The sequence below is a fragment of the Phyllobates terribilis genome, unplaced genomic scaffold, assembly GCF_046119375.1.
Source record: "Phyllobates terribilis strain yellow unplaced genomic scaffold, ASM4611937v1 Scaffold_8__6_contigs__length_399053987, whole genome shotgun sequence".
Lineage (NCBI taxonomy): Eukaryota > Metazoa > Chordata > Amphibia > Anura > Dendrobatidae > Phyllobates > Phyllobates terribilis.
In genome coordinates this window covers 360,933,976-360,955,223 of record NW_027362768.1, presented here as the reverse complement: position 1 = coordinate 360,955,223, position 21,248 = coordinate 360,933,976, and the positions used below count along the sequence as shown (strand labels likewise).

Here is a 21,248-nt window from a genome sequence, read left to right as displayed (position 1 = left end):
CAAGTGTCACCTCCTGAAACCAAAGGTGCAGTACCTGGGACACGTGGTGAGCGCTGATGGAGTGGCCCCCGACCCTGATAAGATCACCGCAATTAAGGAATGGCCAAGTCCCTCCAGTGTAAAGGAAGTGCGGCAGTTCCTCGGGTTGGTAGGCTATTACCGCAGATTCATCCCCGGTTTCACCAGAAAGGCAGCTCCTATGCAGGACCTCCTGATAGGCCAGTCCCGGAAGGCCAAGAACCAGAAGCCGCCCTTCAAATGGGAGAAGTTAGAAGAAGAGTCCTTCCGCCAGCTGAAGATGGCCCTCACGGGGGATGAAATCCTGGCGTACCCTGATTACAGCCAGCCCTTTATCCTCTACACCGACGCAAGTAACATCGGGCTAGGAGCCGTACTGTCCCAGATCCAGCAGGGGAAAGAACGAGTAATCGCTTACGCTAGCCGAAAACTGCGACCCACCGAAAGAAACCCTGAGAATTACAGCTCATTTAAGCTAGAGTTCCTGGCAGTGGTGTGGGCAGTCACCGAACGCTTTAAGCACTACCTCGCTTCTTCCCGGTTCACCGTGTACACGGATAACAACCCGTTGACACACCTGGACACGGCAAGACTCGGTGCCCTAGAGCAGAGATGGATGGCCCGTCTGTCCAACTACGAGTTCACAATCAAATACCGGGCAGGACGCTCCAATACCAACGCGGACGCCCTGTCCAGGATGCCAAACCTACCGGACGTAGGAGAAGATCCAGAGGGACCGGAAGAAGTCGAACTCCCCGCGTTCCACCGTCATGGGACTATCCAGTATTCCCATCGGGTAAGGAGTAAGCAAGCCGCTACGTTTAACCCCTTGCCTCACTACGACTGGGAGGAAACGCAAGACAGTGACCCTGCCGTCCGGCTGGTAAAAGAGATGCTGACTCGGCCAGAGGCTCGCCTTGACCCAGACGCTCCGGAGGAAGCCAAGCAACTGTGGGCTGAAAAGAGTCGACTGTTCCTTTACAAGGGGAAGTTGTGCCGCAGAATGGTTAACTCCCGGACGCATGAACTAATCTGGCAAGTAGTGGTGCCACGGAGAGACGCAGCCATGGTGATGGAGGCATACCACGACGGGGCTGGACACTTCGGATGGAAGAAGCTGGAGTTCCTGCTGCGTGGGCGGTTCCACTGGGTAGGCATGAGGGGAACCATCGAGAGGTGGTGCAGAGACTGTGGCCCGTGCAACCTAAGAAGGAAGGACCGTGCCAGCCAGAAGACTCCCCTGCAGTCCATCGTCACCCGGCAGCCGTTGGAACTGGTAGCCTTGGATCATGTAAAACTGACCCCAAGCAGAAGTGGCTACGTCTACGCGTTAACCATTGTGGATCATTACTCCCGGTTCTTGGTTGTCGTCCCCGTCAAGGACTTAACGGCTCAAACAGCAGCTAGAGCCTTCCAGCAGCACTTCTGCCGTCCACACGGGTACCCGGACCAAGTGCTGACGGACCAGGGACCTGCCTTTGAAGCGGAGGTCTTCCAGGAATTCTGCAATCTGTATGGCTGCCGGAAGATAAGGACGACACCCTATCATCCACAAACTAATGGACTTTGTGAGAAAATGAACCAGGTGGTAATGGATCTCCTGAAAACGTTGCCCCTGGAAGAACGCAGTCTGTGGCCTGAGAAGCTGCCCGATCTGGTGGACCTATACAACCACATCCCGGTAGGTTCCACCAACTGTACCCCGGCTTACCTAATGAGGGCGAGACCTGGTAAGTTACCTGTTGACCTGGAAATGGGAGTCCTGACACCCGAGGACACTTCACCAGAAGCAGACTGGGACACAGAGAGGCAGCAGCAGTACCGGAAAGTACAGGAGAGCGTGGAGCGAAGTCTCTGTCAGGCTAGGGAAAGACAAGAGAAAACTTACAACCAGTATGCTCCCGCTGTTCCCCTGGTACCCGGAGAGCAGGTCTTGAAGAGGAAAAGACGGCTCCACAAGTTGGACGACCAGTGGGAGAAGGACCCGTACACCGTACTGCCCTCAAGCCACGAGAACCCGAAAGTCTGTACCATCAGTAAAGACGGAGGGGAGACCATAGCCATTGTATCCCGGGAACACCTGAAGAAGTGTCCTGAACAGCTACGGAACCCTGAAGAGGAACAAGAAGACCATCGACCCGTAGAGGAAAGGGAGGATATGGTTAGTACTGTGCTCGGAGACTTCCCTCGGTCCTGGACTCAAGTCAATGGTGCAGTTGTGGTACACGTCCTCACGTTCCTCCAACCAGCATCCCAAGTGCCTACGGAGCAACAGGTAGAGCTGGAAGAGCAGCCGGTCCAGGAGGCAGAAGACTCCACACAAGCAGAACAGGAGGATCAACCCTCTGCTTATAGTGAGCCTGCCGTACCCCTAGTGAGCCAATGAGCCGGTAGACAGCTGCCCAGTTTACCCTTGACAGCTCCTACACCCTGTAGTTCAGGGCTAGACAGTCAACTCCGTAGGTCCACTAGGGCCACTAGAGGCCAGTTACCCGCACGTTGGAGGATTTGAAGTGTATAAATTGTTTTATTTGTGGTTACCTGTTTTTCTTGTTGATTGTGTATAATTATGTGTTTCTAGTTATTTATAGGAGTCCTTGGTGGATTTACCGGGAATCCTTTGTGTATAGTTGGAGCGTAACCCAGGACGGACTAAAGACTGTTAAGGACTCGGGGCAGGACAGACCCCTACCTGGTTACGTCTCCCTGTTTTGGTGAAATGGACACCTTGCTTTTCTTCAAAGACTGCACCCGGTTGCGGACACGCCGTAACCATCTTTATGTGTTTTTCTTATTGTATTATTATTGTTTATACCTTGTTATGTTTTTCTAAAAATATGTTTAGTCCCGGAGTACTAAATTTCACTAGGGGGGAATGTGGCACCCCAGGTGTCTGGTTTCCACAGTAACGGCAATGTTATGTCTGAGAGCAGGTGGGAGGTCTCTTGGTCAGGGATCCTATGCATGCCACACCTCCTTCCCAGTCCTGGGAGGGGAAGAACTTCCCCTATATAAACCTAGGGCTGAGGCAGGGTTAGTGAGTAGAGAAGAAGTAGAGACAGAGAAGCAGATATAGGAAAAGAACATCAGGAGCTCTGTGGGAGCAGTGATACAAGGAGTCAGGGGCTGGCAGCTGCAGAGCTCGCCCTGACTGAGAAGTTATCACCGGACCCGGAGTCCGAGGCTGTGGGGACTAACTCCTATCCAGCAGCAGAAACCGACCGGCAGGGGATTGCAGGTCCTCTGGCCCAGAAACCCGAAGGCACGGTCACACGCGTGGGACCAGCACCGCCGTCGTGGAGCGGAAGCTACTAGAAGGCCCCGAGTCACCGGCCATACGGGTGAGCACCACACGGTACACTCAGGGACGTGGGCTACTTATACCCGCCTCTAGCAAGGTAGCCGGAAGAGTATCGTTAGTTTGGGAGGCCTACAACTCCGCCTGGCCAGGGGAGATCCCATCTGCTCAAGGACTGACCAGGCCCCAATCGCTAGCCAGTACTCCGGGAGGGTCTATCTTTGTCACCAGTAAAGACCCTGAACTACACCGTACCGTCTCCGAGTGGTTCCTGCTACCCCCATCATCCACGTCGGCTGCCCTGAGGCCATACCCCTCCCGTTGGGGGTTATACTATCACGCTGCACAATCCTACCACCGGCCTCAGCGGTCTGCCCTGCAGCAGCAGCTCCTCAGCTGTACTCAACGGGTGGCGTAGTCGTCCAACATCTACCGCTAATACAGCGCCACTTAGTCTGACTCCCTGGGCACGGACCGGATCCCCGCCACGAGACTACAACCCTCAAGAGATCCGGCTCCGGGTAAGGTCCCGCGTGCGCAACGCAGCGCGACACAGGCCCAGGGGCGCGTCATAAGTCCAGCCTGCAAATTCTCTAAGGAAAGATTTTTCTGTTCCATCATGGTGGGTGCGGTTCAGGATTTGGCTCATCGCCTGCAGGGACTCTCTCTGGAGGTGGCCGAGCTCCGTCAGCACGTGAGTAACTGTCCTGGAGCACATTTCTTGGAGCCTAAGGTATGTTTGCCGGATTTATTTTTTGGTGAACACCGAGAATTTTTTTCATTTAAAAATGCTTGCTTATTGTATTTTCGTTTGAGACCCAAGTCCTCTGGGGATGAATCCCAGCGCATAGGGTTCATAATGTCACTTTTGCGCAAAGAGCCTCAGGAGTGGGCCTTTTCTTTGCAACCTGGTGATACATGCTTCAGATCAGTGGATAGTTTTTTTTCTGCTTTGCGGCTATTATATGATGATCCTGACCGTGTCTCATCAGCTGAGACGGAGTTAAGACGTTTGAGACAGGGATCAGGTAATGTGGAAAAATATTGTACTCATTTCCGTCGTTGGTCTACTCAAACAGGGTGGAACGATTCTGCTCTGAAAAGTCTATTTCTTGCTGGGCTCAATGAAAGGGTTAAAGACCTGCTAATTGCTTATCCTACACCTGAAGATTTGCAACAGGCTATGCAATTAGTTATACGGGTGGATAGGAGACTGCGTGCAAGAGTTAATGAGAGCAAATCCTCTGCTATGTCAGTTTCTGGTTATGAGAATGTGTGTACTAACAGTGGTGAACCGATGGAGATTGGAACGGTGGCACCTCGCTCTCAAGAAAAAGACCGTAGATTTTCTGAAGGCTTGTGTTTCTATTGCGGAAAATCTGGTCATTTGATTAAAGGCTGTGAGCTTCGTATGAAGAAAGAAAAAAAAATGGTCAGTCATGCCCGTATTGCCTGTTTAAATTCCAAGGGTGTATTTTTAGCTGCTTCCACGATTGCTCAGGAAAAATTAATGGAATTTCGGGTGTTTGTTGATTGTGGGTCTACTCTGAATGTAATTGATGGGAGATTCTTGGAAAGACTCAATTTAAAACCCGAACCTTTATCATCCCCCATTGCTGTGGTTTCTGTGGATGGTTCCCCTTTGAAGAATATTACTCTCAAGGTCTGTGAATTTCCTCTCACTATTAATGGTGTTCACCATGAGAAATTGGATTTGGTAGTTTTGAATAACTTGCCTTCTCCAGTAATATTGGGATTGCCCTGGTTAAAATTTCACAATCCTGTACTGGATTGGTCTACCAGTGAAATTAAATCCTGGAGCCATAAATGTTATGACAAGTGTTGTAACGGGCGCATTGCAGCTTTGGATAGGGGAGAATTGCCTGTTCCTATTCAGGATTTTTGGAGAGTTTTTTCTGAGAAGGAATCGCAGGTTTTGCCTCCTCATAGAGACTATGATTGTTCTATTGAATTTGTCCCTGGAGCGACTCTTCCTAAAAGTCGTTTATTTAACCTTACTATTCCTGAGAGGAAGGCTTTGGAGGAATACATACAGACAAGTTTGGCCGCCGGTCATATCAGACCCTCTAAGTCTCCTGTGGCGGTTGGATTTTTTTTTGTAAAAAAAAAGGACGGCGGTTTACGTCCTTGTCTGGATTTTCGTGAGATTAACAAAATTACTGTACGCAATCCTTACCCACTGCCATTGATTCCTGATCTGTTTAACCAGTTATTGGGGGCCAAGTGGTTCTCTAAAATTGACCTTAAGGGGGCATACAATCTGTTGCGCATGAAGGAGGGTGATGAATGGAAGACTGCTTTTAACACTCCTGTGGGTCATTTTGAGAATCTGGTTATGTCTTTTGGTCTTACTAATGCTCCTGCATTTTTTCAGAATCTTATAAATGACATCCTTAGACCTTTGATCGGCAAAAATGTGGTTGTGTATTTGGATGACATTTTGATTTATTCGCCGGATCTGGAGTCTCATTGGCGGAGCGTACGTGAGGTATTGCAGTTATTAATGGACAATTCGCTTTTTGCTAAGCTGGAGAAATGTGAGTTCGCTGTACAGAGAATTAGTTTTTTGGGTTACATTGTCTCCAGCGAAGGTTTTGAGATGGACCCGGTTAAAGTTCAAGCTGTGCAGGAATGGCCTAGGCCTATTGGTTTGAAATCGATACAGAGGTTTTTAGGTTTTGCCAATTATTACAGAAAATTTATAAAAAAAATTTCTAGTATTGTCAAACCTCTGACCGATCTCACCAGGAAAGGTGCTGATGCGGTTCAGTGGTCTTCTGAGGCCATTGAAGCTTTTGTGTATCTCAAGGAGAGGTTCACCTCTGCTCCCATCCTTATGCAGCCTGATGTGACTAAGCCGTTTTTGGTTGAGGTTGATGCTTCCTCTGTGGGGGTTGGCGCAGTATTGTCTCAGGATAACGGGGATGGATTACATCCCTGTGCCTTTTTTTCAAAAAAATTTTCGGAGACGGAACTGAATTACGATATTGGTAATCGGGAATTATTGGCTATTAAACTCGCATTTGAACACTGGCGCCACTTCTTGGAAGGTGCGGAATTTCCCGTTCAGGTTCTTACGGATCATAAAAATCTGATATATCTTGATGCTGCCAAGCGCCTGAATGCCCGTCAGGCTAGGTGGGCACTGTTTTTCTCGCGGTTTAATTTCTCCGTTACTTACATCCCTGGTACTAAGAATGTTAAGGCGGATGCCTTGTCTCACAGTTTTTCTCCCATAGTCGGTGCTGAGAAAGAGGAGAACATTTTACAAGAAGGTGTTGTGATAGCTGCTTTGGACTCCGTTTTGGAAGATGAGATTCTTAAAGCACAGGAGAATGCCCCATCTAACACTCCTCATGGGAGGTTGTTTGTGCCTGGGACCTTTAGGAGAGATTTGTTTGTTGAGTGTCACGAATCTCGGTTGGCAGGTCATCCTGGAATCTCTGAGACCAAGAGACTGGTGGGTCGCAGTTTTTGGTGGCCTGGATGGCTGAAGGAAGTCATTAAGTGGGTGCGTCAATGTACTATATGTGCTAGATCTAAGTCCTCACATACTCCTGCTGCGGGGTTGCTTTGTCCTTTGGAGGTTCCCAGTGCTCCTTGGACACATTTGGCTATGGACTTTATAACTGACCTTCCCCCCTCTGAGGGTTTTACTGTCATCTGGGTGGTCGTGGACCGTTTTAGCAAGATGTGTCACTTGGTTCCCTTCATCAAACTGCCCTGCGCTAAAACTCTCGCTAAGGCCTTTGTCAAGGAAATTGTCAGACTTCATGGCGTTCCTACTGACGTTGTTTCTGATAGGGCTCCTCAGTTCGTGGCTCGTTTTTGGCGTGCCTTTTGTGACAGGTTGGGAGTTCATTTGTCGTTCTCGTCCGGATATCATCCTGAATCTAATGGCCAGACAGAAAGGAAAAACCAGGATGTTGAGCAGTTCTTGCGTTGTTTTGTGGCAGACAATCAAGAGGGGTGGTCTGAGTTTCTGCCACTTGCTGAATTTGCTCTGAACAATCATACATCTTCTTCTGCTGGTTGTTCGCCTTTTTTTTGTTGCTCTGGGAGACATCCGTCGTTTGGGTCGTTCTCCAAGTTGGGATCTGCCGTGCCTGAGGAGGAGAATTTTTCCGGTGATTTGGAGAGAGTTTGGACGGATGTGCGTGGTAATCTTCAGGAGGCCAACAGAAAATCTAAAGACTACTTTGATAGGAAACGACAGGAGGTTTTGTTCGCTGTTGGTGACATGGTTTGGTTGTCCTCTAGGAATCTGCGGTTGAGGATTCCTTCTAAGAAATTGGGTCCCAAGTTTGTAGGGCCCTTTAAGGTGCTTCAGGTTGTCAACCAATCTGCTGTTAGGTTGGAGGTTCCTACCTCCTGGAGAATTAATCCGGTATTTCATGTTTCTCTGTTGAAAAAAGCTGTTGTATCGGATTGTGACGCCTCTGCCTCTGTTCCTCCGGTGGTGGAGGACGGGGAATATGAAATTTCTTGCATCCTTAACTCTAGACGGTATAGAGGTAGTTTGCAGTATCTTGTGGCCTGGAAAGGTTTCGGACCCGAGGATAACTCTTGGGTGAGGTCGGATGATGTTTCCGCGTCCAGACTTATCAGAGCGTTTCACAGGAGATTTCCTGATAAGCCTGGTCCTAGGGGATCCGGAGGATGCTCTTAGAAGGGGGGGTACTGTAAGAACCTTGCTCTTAGGTTTTTTCCTTTGCTGGTCACATGACCTTGTTGGCCTATTTAATCCTGCTCTGCCCTTCTGGCTTTGCTGGACTTCATTGTACAACTACTTTCTAGCTAGCCTGTGCTCTGTATCTAACTCTGTTAGTTTGCTTGGTCTACGGACCTCTGTGTTCTTTATATTTTGTTTGTTCGTCTTTCTGCTACTATTTCTGTTAGGAGGTGTCCCATTTTCCTCCCAGTCCTTAGTACTTGTAGGGATTCCTTCCCCACATCTATAGGTCTCCGTACAGACTAGCTTAGGACTTTAGCAGGTCTGATCGCAGGATCAGGTCCCCTGTTACATCGTAGGGATTAAGCTGAGTTCTATCGTAGGGACAGATCTCCTCTCTTTCCTTAGCTCTGGTAGCAGAACATAACAGTAACTGGTGTGGTTCGTCAGACAGAGAAGCCGACCACAAAGCACAGGCTCAGGGATTCAAACCCAGATGCATGATATAAAGTTATCACTGGGGGGGCATGACTTGACAGCCAAATTATAATGTATTATTTGTGAGGCAATGGGTCCGTTTGTCCATGTGTGACCAGAGCCACTACAATAATAGCTATAGGGGATGCAAAGGGTGCAGTTACTCTGAAGCCGAAGAGCCCAAAGAAGCCCTCTCAAGCCTGACTACCACACTTTAAAGTTGCTTATCTCAACACAGATACATATTAAAGAACAGTCATTGTTATATTAAAAGATGACCCTCTCTCCAAAAACAGTTGACCCAATGATCTGCTGGTTCTTGTGAATCCAGCTTCGGCATCTCCTACAAAGGAAATGTAGCACTGCATGCTGATAGGAGTCCAGCAGAGCAGGAGCTATTCTTTCTTCAGTTTAGGACAAGGGTCTGGAATAGATAACAGCTGCAATACCAGACACAGACTGATGACAAGTGTGGCGCTGATTCCTTTAAAAAAAAAAAAAATTTATATTGTTGCCGAAGAACTCCTAAAAGTAAGAATCCACGGTTCCGTCTGTCGACACCGTTACGCTCATCAGGAACACTTTAGAGAGGTCTCAGAGTTACACCATATATATATGTATACCAATTGTATTTTTATTTAGAGCTGTTGTCTTTGGACCTCATTCATATATGAATTTGTTCCGATGTTCCCCTCGTGCCCTTGTTTACATGGACAAGACTACCTTATGTTTCTCCTACTCAAGAAGGGTTTTGCCACTTAGGACCTTCCTTGATTTGTACTTTCTATCTTGGGATCCAGAGTTTAAGTGGTCCCCCTGTTTTTTCACTCTTAAGCCACATGAAAAGGTATAAACTTTACTGTGGGATGATCCCCAGGTTGATCTCTTTAGAAGACAATCCTGTAATAGGACCAGCAACAGATTGGGAGCATGGAACAGGACCATGACCCTCGGTCAGGAATGTGGAACATGGAAAAGGGAAATGGAGCCAAGACAGGAACATGTGGAGTATGGAACAGGACTATGGAGCAAAGACAGGAACGTGGAACCAAAATGTAGGAAGGAGGAGGCAGCACTCCAACTTTGTTGCAAAGAGGAACATTAATCCATCATGTGATGTTTTGGCTATAACCTTAGCTTTGCTCAGTATTATTATAGCCAAAACTTCGCATGATAGATTAATAGACTTTTTTTGCAATAAAGTTGGAGCGCTGCCTCCTTTTTTAAATATTTCTCCTCTCGTATGTTGGTTTGTCTGGGATTATCCACCATGAGGCGTGCACGCTGATTAGTTTTTCACAAGCCAGCACTTGGACTACTGTTCTGTTCATACTGCTAACTTTATAGGAATGTGGAACCAGGGATGGAACGTGAAGCATGGAACAGGGCTAAGAAGTCAGGACATGAACATTTGAAGCATACAACTGAATTATGGAGCCAAGATAGGAGCATAGAGCATGGAAGAGGATCCCGAAGCCAGGATAGTAATGTAAAGCATGGATCGGGGCCATGGAGCCAGAAGCATAATATGGATTGCGGAATATGACCATGGGTCTAGAATAGGAACGTAGAGTATGAAACAGGACCATGGAGCTAAGACGGAAACACTTGGAGCATGGAACAGGACCACAGAGCCAGGATAATGAATGTGGAGCATGGAACAGGACCACAGAGCCAGGACAAAGAATGTGGAGCATGGAACAGGACTACGAAGCCAAGACAGTAATGTGGAACATGGAACAGAACTCTGGAGCCAGGACAGGAACTTGGCACATGAAACAGGACTTTACAGCGAGGACAGGAATATGGTGCATGGAACAGGACCGTGGAGCCGGAACAAGAACTTAGCGCATGGAACAGGACTTTCCAGCCAGGATCGGAAAATGGCGCATGGAACAGAACCACGGAGCCAGGACAGGAACACGGAGCATGGAAGAGGATCCTGGAGCCAGGTTAGTAATGTAAAGCATGGATCGGGGCCATGAAGCCAGAGACTGAATTTAGATTGAAGAATATGACCATGGGGCTAGAATAGGAACTTAGAGCATGAAACAGGGCCATGGAGCTAAGACAGGAATATGTGGATCATGGAACAGGGCCACAGAGCCAGGACAAAGAGTATGAAACCTAGAACATGACTACAGATCCAGGACAGTAACGTGGAACATGGAACAGGACTATGGAGCCAGGACAAGACCATGGAACATGGAATAGGACTTTAAAGCAAGGACAAGAACACATTAAACATGGAATAGGACCATGGAGCTTGGACAGGAACAAGGAACATGGAGAAGGACCATGCAACCAGGACAAGAATGTGTCTGCAACAATGAGTCATGACTGCAATGATCAGCCAATCTTTGGGCAGCTCTCTTCAAAGAAGATAATCCCTTTAAATGAGTTTTCGTTATCTATTAAGATGTATCCTGGTTTTTGGGGGGAGGGCTTTATAATGGACGTACATAGCACTCTTTGAGCAATTTTCTTTTCATTTACTTTAAGGTGAAAGGACAGTCTTCTGTTTCTCCATAGTCATATTCCGTGTTATCCAGCCTAGATATGAATGTAATATTATAAGAGGGACTACAGCGCACAATGCACATTCAGTCCAGTATCTACAATCCCCGTAAGAAAAGGTCAAAGTCTATTTATTTACAGTGATGTCTTCAAGAAAGCCACAAAGAACGGTGCCGTTCAGCTGCTGTACAGCTCTACATTTCTATCATTCTTGATGATGTTTCTATTCTCCTCTGTTATCTGTAATAATCTCTCGCTGCCTGCAGGTGTCTTTATTGCTTTTCTTAGAGATGCTAATTTCCCGGCAGAACAATGCATTTCATCGAGGTTCTTTATGGTAAATTAATTGTATAAGAGTCGGGCATCAAATCGGTCCGCTCTTCGCAAATGGGAGAAGAATGTCTCAAGTCAAGGCTGGATGTTTCTTCTCATTTCTCCAAACTTGGCTGCTGACGAGATCACAGTCGTGTATTTGGACACATGTCTCTGTCTGCCCCTGTGTATTCAGCTCATATTATTTGTACTGACATAATGTGTATTGTTATAACGTCCCGATCCTTATTAGTGAAGCATGCCACCAGAAAAGACCTTAGTGGTAAGTGATTGTCTCAGCAGTCACCTCCAAATGGGCTTGTCTTCTGCTGGACATCTGGGACTGTCTGACAGTGGCAGCTGATGTTCAATTCCACTGTAGCACCATCAGAGGAAAAGATGTGTATTACACAATACCCAATGAAGTCAATATGGTCGTTGAGAGAGAGAAATATAATCTTGGAGCTGCTCTCTGCTCCATCTAATTTCTAGAGGTCTCGAATAATGGACTTCCAGAAATGGTCAGGATGGTGGCCGATGTACAATCTAAAGGCTGCCATACACATTAGATAAAAGTTGTCCAAACCCACCAATATTGACCAAATAAGCCTACTAATGTGTATGGGGGGCCTCCCTATTGTCCACCAACAGGTGATGTGAGACATAATTATGCGGGAGGGAAACAATCACCCAATCCTTTTTTATTCAGCCCTGAAATTAGCCACTTTAGCAGTAATCCACTCATAGACTGGGCCAAGCTGATCGTTCCTATGTATGGGGAATTCGGGAGAGATACTTTACCTGATAGCCAAAGAATAGTTTGGTTGTCAGCTATCTAATGGGTGTATCCAACTTTATTCGACTCTCTCGGCAGAGCTATACGAATAAGAGGTCTAAAGAGATATCTGTTGGCTGAGCGTTTGGCCAGCTTCTATCCAAAGTGTATAGCCTGCTGAACCTTGGACTTTCCTATCTCAAACTATGGAAATAGCCCCATGTAGTGCAGTGATATGAGTGCTACGATCAGTGGTATAACTTGAAGCTTTTGGACACCAATGCGAAATCTCCACCAGGGCTCCCAACTATCACCGATCTTTAATAGTATTGGTTTTCTCATATGGGTCAAAGGGACCATTTGGACCCCACTCAAAGATCAAGGGCTTTGGGAAAACTTCAACCTACAGCCCCTGGATCTACTATAGTTATATCCCTGCCTATGACAACCAAAAGATGAACCAGCCGAATGGCACAGTACCACCTGTAGCACCACTGGTTGTTCCTAGCCGGTCAAACTTCTAAGTTGGTGGATTCAATCTCAATGGGAGCAGACAAACCAGTGGTTCATTGATAAAGAGGTAGCGAAGCCAAATGTACTATACATTGAGAATGAAGAAGTAGTCAGACCCAGTGCTGGGTACTGTTACATAGCTTCCGACATTGAGGTTGGCAGTTTAGTGACACTTCAGTCCCAAACGATTCCGCCCCAATCTTCCCCAGAAGTGTCTCTTCATTTCGACCAGGAAAACTGCAAATTTTTCCAGGACTGTTTGGCAAGTACGCTGTTGTCCTGTAGCGCTGGATTCCTCGGTTCAAATCCTACCAGGGACAACATCTGCACGGAGTTTGTTTTCATGGATGTTTTCCCATTACTCCTGTTTCCTACCACACTCCAAAAATATTCTAAAATGTCAAATGCAATTGTGAAATTGACCATAGTGTTTGTGCATGTATCTAAAATAGGGAAAGTAAATTGTGAGCCCCATCGCAGAAAGGACTTCTGTGAATGGTGGCAATCTCTGTTCAGCTCTGCGAAATGTGTTGGCGCTTTATAAACAGCGGGAAATAGTAAATAATGTAGAGCGGGACGAAGCAAAAGCGGAGTCAAATACTAGTACAAATTCTGTGGAATACACCACCCACATGGGGTGAACCTAATAACGGAAACTGGGGTCAGTGTGTTGCTTTAAGTACGCAGTCAGACGGCCATATAGATCTTACCGAAATGAAAGGACCGCAATGCCCGTACTGGCTGCTCTCTGCCCGAGCGTGACCGTTTCATATTAGAGCTGTTGTGCTCGGGTTGGGAGAGTCGCGGCCAGTCTGAACAGTGTAGTCCAATTTTGGTTCAATTTATATGGCCGTCTGATCCCTATAATTAGGGATCAGCAAATCTTCCAGATTTGCACAAATTTGTCAATAGATCCGAAGGTAGGTCTGAATCCAATTTGTCCCAGAAAAACCCTTCCTGATGCCAAAGCATAATAAACAGATGGCCACCTGTCCTAGCCCATGCATCATCTGTCCTTCCACCACAGCCTTCAGTCCAGTTCTGTGCTCGCTTCGGATCGGTCTTTGGTCTGATTCTCCCACTGGTGACTTGGCCTCACATGGCTATGTGAGGTGCAACATCCCCCATGACTGAAGAGAAGATTGGTCCTATAAACAATCCAGCAATATTGTGCACGTTCTACCATTATGCTTAGTTGGATTCGTGCAAACCGAATCTGGAAAAATTTGGATTCTCGTGAATCAGAAATTTTTGGACAAAATTCAGAACAAATTTGATTTGCTCATCTCTACTTATAATATGATGCATAGCATAGTCTTCTACCAATGCATCGCTACCAGTCCTGCAGCGAGACCCATGGCAGCGCCATCTAAAGTGGCTGGCATTGCGCTGGATCACAAGGGCAAATAATCTTTGTAATAGACTACATGCCCTCCTGTTTCGTGACATTTTGCTTATATCAGGTGGAACGGCTCTACAAAATACACAAGCAAAAAAATGCACAAATTCTGTATCCGCCCGATATTAAAACCCTGACGAAACATTGAAAAATAAGTCACTTTCATGTGGGTAAAAAAAAAAAAAATTTCCAGCAGACGCGGAGTAAATCTCTAGCGAGAAGGCTACGGAGGTTCTTTGGGGGAAATTATCGTGGAGTGTTGGACCTGTGGACTTTCTTTTCCCGGCGTTCGTACTGACATGTTTAAAGTCCCCGCTGTCTCCCGGAGTCTGGTATCTATCATGAGCTCAGCTCGGAGCAGAATCGAAGACATTGTTAGTGTTAGGCGGAACCATATATTATGGATTTCCAAACAATAACTGGTGTAAGCCGTCATGTTTATTTAGCTACTCGTAGGAGGAAGTGAGGTTCTCGAAGGAAAATAATCTCATGTAGTATTTGGGGACAAAAAAACAACATGAAATTACTGATACAGGTATTTGGTAGTCATTGATTGAAATATCTCCGAGGCTTTAGTAGCATGAATTATACTAATGATACAACTGGTCTTAGTGTATAATCCTCAGTGATCACGGAGCTTGGTAAAAGTGTCAAATATCCCTACAGCATTCCCAGGGGGGGAATGAAGAATTACATGGTACCTGTTAAAATCAATGCGCTGTCTAGGTAATTCATGGAGTCCTCCAAAGAGAGAGATGCTCTCAGCAGTGGTTAGGTTATAAATGATGGACCCCACTATTGGCTCAGAAAGTCATCAAAAGGTATTTGGAAATTGTTTCTAAACCAAATAACCCTTTTCTCTAAAGGGGAGTCTGTAGTTTCAAACTTAAGGGGTTATTTCAGTAAGCCAATAAAGCTAATCACGCTCTGGTTGCCCAGAGCAGAAATATATGGCCACATTGAGTTTTCGTAAACTAGACCAGTGGTGATCAAATGATTTGCAGGGGTGGTGGGTGCTTTTAGAGAAAGGGTCTGTGTAACGGTGGTGGCTGTGTGCCACTGGCCGAGCTTACCCTGGAGGGGCATTACTAAGTGACTAAAGGGTATTCACTACAGCCTCTGATGGCGAGGATAGGCTTGGCCCTCTATAGTCACCAGGTACCACTCCAGGGCAGTCGCCGGGTCTGCAGCAGTTGACCGTAGGGTCAGAGACACGGGTGCGAAGTACAGGAGGACGAAGGCAAAGACGTGGTCAGACAGTCCAAGGTCAGGGCAGGCAGCGCGGGTTCAGGATAAATAGCCAAGGTCAAGAGCAAAGAGATTAGGGTAGACCAGCCGGATCAATAACGAACATGCACAAACAGGAACTTGAGACAAGCTACTAGGAACTTACGTTCAGGTCAAGAGTGGTGGGAGGAGCTGCCTAATAAACCCACTGCTGCCTAGGGATAGGCTGGGGAAGTTAAACCCTGAGGGACACAGCAGGGTTAAGTTCCTGCAGGAGCTGTCCGTGTCTCCAGGAATATGCAGCAGAGCTGAAAGATCTGCATGAGGACTCGTACAAGGAGCAGAACGACAAACGGAGTGAGTAGGACGGCGCTGGGAACATGTGCACGTTACTGCCGTGACAGTCGGCCTCTAGCATTTCTCCTTCCCTCTGCATAGAATCTTATCAGCACCAACTGTCATCTCTCATCTCAGTCACGTGAAAATCAGTATTCACTGGAGATATTTCTCCTATGAATTGTGACTCAGTGATCAGACCAGGAGGGGAAAGAAGCGGATTTCTCTGATGAGATAAATTACAAAATTGTCTATTTTCACATGTACTATTGATCTACGAAATAAATAAAAATTTTAAATTCGTAAGTTATGCAGCTCACTATCGAGCTTCATCTGGTGAGATGGAGTCCCAAATAACTGAGTCCAGATGAGCAGATATAGTGCAGCACGGACAGAGAGCGTTGGTACAGTGGAACTTGTCAGGAGGCAATTGGTGAACTCTAGACAGGGGCAAAAGTGCATGAAACTGGGTAGTACCATTTAAAAAGAACACCACTGAGGGGGTGGTTGCACTCACCTGGTGGTGTTGTGTGAAGGCACAGCACCTGTTAAAGTGTGAATATCCGCAGCTGCTGCCCCTTGGCTGGAGGAGATATCTTCCAGATGTGTATTTACCAGAATGGAGAGAATCACACTACAAGGCACTACTCTGCTACCAAGTGCCTCCTTACCAGAACGGAGAAAATCACCTTAGGTGGGCTGCGCTGTGAAAAATGAGGAACCTTGGAGCTTCAGATAAGGTTTTTATTCGTACCAACGCATTTCGTCTCGTCATTTAGATGTTTAACCTTGAGAAAGGAACTGGTCGGGCGCCGAAACGCATTGGTACTAATGAAACCCTTATCTGAAACTCCAGGGCTCCTCATTCTTCACAGCGCCACCCGTCTAACGTGATTCTCTCCGTTCTGGTAAGAAGGCACTTGGTAGCAGATTAGTATACTGTAGCAGGGCTCAGTATGTCAGAATGTGCTTGTTAGCAGAGTAGTACGATGTAGCAGAGCTAGGTATGTCAAGAGGCACTTGGTAGCAAAGTAGTGCGATGTAACAGAGCTAGGTATGTCAGGAGGCACTTGATAGCAGATTAGTGCGCTGTAGCAGAGCTAGGGTATGTCAGGAGGGACTTGGTAGCAGAGTAGTGTGCTGTAGCAGAGCTAGGTATGTCAGGAGACACTTGATAGCAGAGTAATGCGATGTAGCAGAGTTAGGTATGTCAGGAGACACTTAATAGCAGAGTAATGCGATGTAGCAGAGTTAGGCATGTCAGGAGACACTTGATAGCAGCGTAGTGCGATGTAGCAGAGCTAGGTATGTCAGGAGACACTTGATAGCAGAGTCGTGCGATGTAGCAGAGCTAGGTATGTCAGGAGACACTTTATAGCAGAGTAGTGCGATGTGGCAGAGTTAGGTATGTCAGGAGACACTTGATAGCAGAGTCGTGCGATGTAGCAGAGCTAGGTATGTCAGGAGACACTTTATAGCAGCGTAGTGCGATGTAGCAGAGCTAGGTATGTCAGGAGACACTTGATAGCAGAGTCGTGCGATGTAGCAGAGCTAGGTATGTCAGGAGACACTTTATAGCAGAGTAGTGCGATGTGGCAGAGTTAGGTATGTCAGGAGACACTTGATAGCAGAGTAATGCGATGTAGCAGAGTTACGTATGTCAGGAGACACTTGATAGCAGAGTAGTGCGATGTAACAGAGCTAGGTATGTCAGGAGGCACTTGATAGAGTAGTGCGATGTAGCAGAGCTAGGTATGTCAGGAGACACTTGATAGCAGAGTCGTGCGATGTAGCAAAGCTAGGTATGTCAGGAGGCACTTGGTAGCAGAATAGTGTGATGAAGCAGAGCCCATCTGTTTTGTACAGAGCTGAGTATATGAGGAGGTACTTGGTGACACATAGTTAGGGCCCAGCTGGGTAGCTGCAGCATGGATGCTGACTTCCTGAATACTCAGGTGGCACACTGCGTCTGAGCTGGCCTATAGGGCCCCAGATAGTGACATCAGAAGTGTGCGCAGATTTACTAAAGTAACCCGAAGTGCACGGGAGCAGGGGGGAGACGAGCGCAGCAAATGGGGGGCAGTGAGGCAAACGCTGGAGCAGGGACCTAATATTCAGAAATTGAGGTCTGAAAAGTGCAACGAACTTCAGCTGCAACTGTTGGTTCTGGCAGATCGTCTTCCGGTTTGTGTCCTACACATAATATTCTTCAGGTCTGAAAGGAGACCGATTTTCAGCTTATACATCCAGTCAGGGGGGTAACTATAATGGGGGCAGAAGTTGCTGTCGCACCTGGGCCCCTGGAGCCTGGAGGGGATCCAAAAAGTTCCTTTGTCTCATATGACAAGACCAGTATTGCTAAAAACCCATGATAGTTGGTGGCATTGTTGGGAATTTTGCACTGGGGCCCACATCCAGTCCCAGATCCCAAGATGTCCTTCTTCTGCATTATCGGGAACCTGGATGCAAGGTTGACGTTGAATATCAGGGCAGCTTTTAGACCTGAACTATTTTAGAAAGTTGTATAACTAATTACATTAAGTTTCTCTTAGCTGGAAAACTTTTGCAATCATATTAATTGTGTATGAGGTGCAATACCACAAGTAGCCAGTAGACAGGAGTGGCGCTGTTCTTACAAGAGAAACCTTCAAATCCCTGTGATATATACATATCTCACTCCGTGTAACATGTAATTGATACAGTTGCTTATATTTGCCATTTGGGTGCACTCCGGTGGTTTATAGCGAGTCACTAACATGTCACCTTGTAACCATGTCTTCTCGTTACATGAAAGTATCAGGAAGGGGGGGGGGGGCGTCTAAATTTGTTATCCTGCAAGAAGCTAATCGCGGTCCTAATGGATTTAATATTTACACCAGACTTGGCTCTTTCTATAAAGGATAAGATCTTAAAGAAATAAACTCTGTAAAATAAACGGTGACGATCTGAGCAGGTCGGTGGGTTGTAAAAGCCCCCCGCTCCTCACTCAGCACCTCGCAAACATTTTATATGGAAAAAAAAAGAAACGTGTTATAAATAGACACTTTCTTCTTTGCTGATGACATTTGATCGCCCCTAATGATAGCGAAAACTTTGCAGAATCTAAACTTTTTTTTTTTTTTGCCTTTTGTGGAAGTGTTTTTTTTTTATTTTTGCTAAGCGGAAACTTCAAATAGCACGATGCTTCCTAGCTGATTTGCATTTCAGCAAAGAGGGGCCGCCCCTGTCGTAGACGGACGCGGGGGCCGTTATTTTGATGACTGGCTGTAGATATTAGATAATTTCTTATCGCTTTAGTTTTGCCAGTGATTAAGCGTGACTGTCAGAACTATTCGCGTTAATTTGGTTTCGTCTTCATTTGTGCTGACTGTGCCGGATGTCGGAGCGTCTATTGTGCCTTTTTTTTTATCATCTAAATTGTATTTTAGCAACTTAACTTAAAGGGGTTTTCTCACTACATACAAGATGGATTATAAATGGGATGATTGATGGAAGGGTCAACTGGTGCAAATTTTACCAATCCCAAGAATGGGACCTTTATGAATGGAGTGGTAGATGGCATGCATGACCACTGCTGCTTGTACTTGTATCCATCTATGGTAGTGGTTATGTCCATTCGTGACCATGGTTCCCGTAAAGAGAGTATATGGAGCAATTATCACGTAGGTGCACTATTATTATTATAACCGGCCTTTGGCTCTGTTTCGAGCCATGGCGACTTGATGGATGAACGCTCTGTAGGAAGATCAATTTTGTGCAAGCCTAGATAGGTCCACCTGGTTCGTCTCCACCGTTATCTTGATAGTATCAAGCCATCGGGTTGCTGGTCGTCCTCTTCGCCTTGTTCCTTCTCTTCTTCCGACCATGATGTCCTTCTCCAGTGATTGTTGTCTTCGTATGATGTGCCCAAAGTAGACAAGGCGTAGCTTGGTGATCCTTGCTTCCAGTGACATGTTTGGCTTGATTTCTTCCAAAATTGATTTGCTGCTTCTTCTTGCCATCCATGGTATTGATAACATCCTTCTCCAGCTCCACATTTCGATTCTTCTTCTGTTTTGTTTCTTTATCGTCTAGGTTTCGCGTCCATATGTAACCCAGAAAAGACCAAACTATGTACAAGCCGTGTCTGCGTCTTGAAAGGTTCCTCTCTATTTGAAGACCTCGTCCAGTGACTTCATTGTTGATTTGCCCATAGTTATTCTCCTATTGACTTCCGACACAGGTTCACTAAGACTCTTATTTATATGGACACTTCACCCAATGCTCAGGATTGCCGGGGGTCTCATCATAAATGGAGTGTGTCAGTAAGATTACCCCTTTAAACTCAAAATGGAGTAGATAGAAGGCTCCATAGTAAAGATCAAAATGGATCTCCATTATGTGACAGGTTTTGCCGTATCCCCCCCCCTCCCCCTCACCCTCTTGCCTTGACAACTGGGCAAATTTCCTGTCCCCATATTTGCTAACTATGCAGTTCCTCTATAGAGGAGAGTCATGTAAAGTTTCTCGCTTCCCAAAAGAAAAGGGTGTAGGTCCAACCACTAAACAGTCCCATCGTTTATTCCTATGGCAGCCATGCAATTCTAAAATCAGCAGCTAATAAATATGCATCTTTTCTAAGAAAAAAATAATATCAAACACAAAGTACTGTGCAAAAGTTTTACGAAGGTGTGGAAAAAAAAATTCTGCAAAGTAAGAACCTTTAAAAAATAGAAGTGTTAATTTATTTTTATCAATTAACAAAATGCAAAGTGAATGAACAAAAGAGAAATCCAAATCCAATCACTATTTGGTGACCGTCCTTTATCTTGATCACTTCTTCTTGTCATGTGCCACGACTTGGGAATCATACAGTATTGTATTTTATTATCGCTGTTACACAGCTATGGAATCAGTTTTCCTTGTAGAAGTTTGTCCCGTCTCTCACCCTGTAGTCCAGCTCTGATGTATGTAACCCCTCCCTTCTTCCCCAGTTACTGTTTGTCAGCCATCTTTCATGGTTCATCTCTGTACATCCCTGGTTCAGAATTGTATTTTTACCTACTGCTGTTATTGCAGCTGCTGCTGTTGTTGCAGCTGCTGCTGCTACTATTGTGCTTAATACAAGAATTCAGCCTGAGAATAAACAACTTCTGGAATCTCCATACGTTCCTCTGCAGTCGAGTCAAGCTATCTGATGAAGTTTCTTGGTGTGAGTACTGGTTCAATACAGACATCCATTGAAACGATGTCTCAAGAGCCCCACACTTGCAGCCTAGTTATGGAGCCAGAATACTTGTAGTCACACTTGTACACAGTTTTTGAGTCAGAATTCTTCTAGTCACACTTCTACACAGTTTTTGAAGGAGTTCAGCATTGAGGTTGTTCCAAACATCTTGGAGAACAAACCACAGATCTTCTGAAAATCCCTCTGTCTCTTCATGTAATCCCACACACTGGATGACGATGATGAGATCGGGGCTCTGTGGGGGCGGCCGGATCATCACTTCCAGGGATTCTTGTTCTTCTTTACGCTAAAGATGATTCTTAATGACATTGGCTGGATTTTTGGGGTAGTTTTCCTGCTGTAGAATAAATTTGGAGCCAATCAGACGCCACCTTGATGGCATTTTGACAATTAGTATGACCGCACGTCCTATTTTCAGTTTTATGGAGCGGCGCCGATTTTTGTATAGTGCCCTTA

At 46.2% G+C, this 21,248-nt stretch overlaps 1 protein-coding gene across 11 annotated transcripts in view; it reads left to right on the top strand.

The window, feature by feature from the left end:
* FOXP1 (forkhead box P1) overlaps window positions 1-21,248 on the top strand; it is an 809,982-nt gene that overhangs the window by 250,629 nt on the left and 538,105 nt on the right. The gene's annotated exons all lie outside the window — the stretch shown is intronic.